The sequence below is a fragment of the Populus nigra genome, chromosome 2 (assembly GCF_951802175.1).
Source record: "Populus nigra chromosome 2, ddPopNigr1.1, whole genome shotgun sequence".
Taxonomy (NCBI): Eukaryota; Viridiplantae; Streptophyta; class Magnoliopsida; order Malpighiales; family Salicaceae; genus Populus; species Populus nigra.
The window spans coordinates 14439482-14441981 of record NC_084853.1 but is presented as its reverse complement, the minus strand read 5'-3'; positions in this window follow the sequence as shown (position 1 = coordinate 14441981).

Here is a 2500-nt window from a genome sequence, read left to right as displayed (position 1 = left end):
CGGCAGGCCCCCCCTGAACGGGGCACGACAGGCCACCGCGCTGGCTCGTCCAGCGTCGACAGTCCCTCGTCCAGGTTTCAGATCGCGCCAAGTCGAACCCATGACCTGCTCAAGCCATCGTGCGCTGCCGAATTCGCATCTGCGTGTAGGCTGCCATTCCACGCGGCAGCCCCTGTTTTCGTCAGCGTGCCCCCCTGACGAATTTTCCTGCCTGGCCCAGTCCAGCGTCCAGCCCCTGTTCGTCGAAAAATCTGCGCTGCCGATTTTCCACGCGGCAGCCCCTCTTTTCGTCAGCGTGCCCCCCTGACGAATTTTCCTGCCTGGCCCGGCCAGTCCAGCCCCTGTTCGTCGAAAAATCTGCGCTGCCGATTTTCCACGCGGCAGCCCCTCTTTTCGTCAGCGTGCCCCCCTGACGAATTTTCCTGCCTGGCCCGGCCGGTCCAGCATCCAGCCCCTGTTCGTCGAAAAATCTGCGCTGCCGATTTTCCACGCGGCAGCCCCTGTTTTCCTCAGCGTGCCCCCCTGACGAATGTTCGTCGAAAAATCTGCGCTGCCGATTTTCCACGCGGCAGCCCCTCTTTTCGTCAGCGTGCCCCCCTGACGAATGTTCGTCGAAAAATCTGCGCTGCCGATTTTCCACGCGGCAGCCCCTCTTTTCGTCAGCGTGCCCCCTGACGAATTTTCCTGCCTGGCCCAGTCCAGCGTCCAGCCCCTGTTCGTCGAAAAATCTGCGCTGCCGATTTTCCACGCGGCAGCCCCTCTTTTCGTCAGCGTGCCCCCCTGATGAATTTTCCTGCCTGGCCCGGCCGGTCCAGCCCCTGTTCGTCGAAAAATCTGCGCTGCCGATTTTCCACTCCGCAGCCCCTGTTTTCGTCAGCGTGCCCCCCTGACGAATTTTCCTGCCTGGCCCGGCCAGTCCAGCGCCCAGCCCCTGTTCGTCGAAAAATCTGCGCTGCCGATTTTCCCCGACGAACCTGCAGCTGCACAAATCCGCGCTGCCACTGCCCCATTGTCTGGACCAACAGTCTTTTCCATCAAGCCCTGGACTATAAATCGTCCAGACTCATCGCCAGCACCCGCTGCCGATTCTGCCGACTTTGCCGATTTCGTCGGCGCTGCCGATTCCAACACTGCCCGCCGTGCCTGAACCAGCGCTGTTTCGTCAGCGTGTCCCCTTGACGAATTTCCCTGCCTGGCCTGGACAGTCCATCTTCCAGCCCATGTTCATCGAAAAATCTGCGCTGCCGATTTCCCCGACGAACCTGCAGCTGCACAAATCTGTGCTGCCGATTTCCCCCCCTGTCGGCATGGCTGCCGCTGCCCCGATGTCCAGACCAACAGTCTTTTTTGTCGACTTTGCCGATTTTGTCCGCGCTGCCGATTCCAACACTACCCCCTGCATCCAAACCAGCATTGTTTCGTCAGCTCTTCCCCTGACGATTTTAGCCCTGTAACAAACAGTAGGCCTCCAATCCCGCCAACGGGAGCCAAGTTGATAGGGAAGAGAATTGAATGACGCGCCTGGTCCTCGCACCCCGCCACCCGAGGGGCCTTTTTCCCGGCAGCCTCTGAAAAACTCTAGCTTTCACGGTCCTCGCCGCCCCTCACCACCATGGCAGGCCTCTAATCCCACCCATCAGCAGTTGTAGCCGATAGGGCAGTGATTTGAATGACGCGTCGCGGGCCTCCGGGTCATCTCACCCGGCCATTAATTGGAGCGTTTTTGGCTGGCCGAGGATGGGGGGATGGATCTCTTCTTCCGAAAAAGCAAACAGTACATCGGGAGTTATGTTGACGGGGCATGGAATTGAATGACCCGTCGCGGGCCGCCGGGTCATCTCACCCGGCCATCCCGGGGAGCGTTTTTCCCGGCAGCATCGGGGAAACTCTTGCTTTCACTGCCCGCTGCCCAAGTCCCCACTCGAATCGGCCCCCCGCGCCAACAAGCCAACGCTGCCGAATCGGCAGACACTGCTGCCGAATCTGCCGACACTGCCCCGCGGGCTGCCACTGCCCCAGTGTCTAAACCAGCGGTCTTTCTCATCGAGCCTTGGACTATCCAGTCCGTCCTGACTCATCGCCAGCACCTGCTGCCGATTCTGCCGACTTTGCCGATTTTCTCGGCGCTGCCGATTCCAACACTGCGCCCACCGTGTCTGAACCAGCGCTGTTTCGTCAGCGTGTCCCCTCGACGAATTTTCCTGCCTGGCCTGGACAGTCCACCGTCCAGCCCGTGTTCGTCGAAAAATCTGCGCTGCCGATTCTGCCGACTTTGCCGATTTCGTCGGCGCTGCCGATTCCAACACTGCCCGCCGTGCCTGAACCAGCGCTGTTTCGTCAGCGTGTCCCCTCGACAAATTTTCCTGCCTGGCCTGGACAGTCCATCGCCCAGCCCATGTTCGTCGCAAAATCTGCGCTGCCGATTTTCCCCGACGAACCTGCAGCCGCACAAATCTGCGCTGCCGAATCTGCCGACACTGTCCCGCGGGCTGCCACTGCC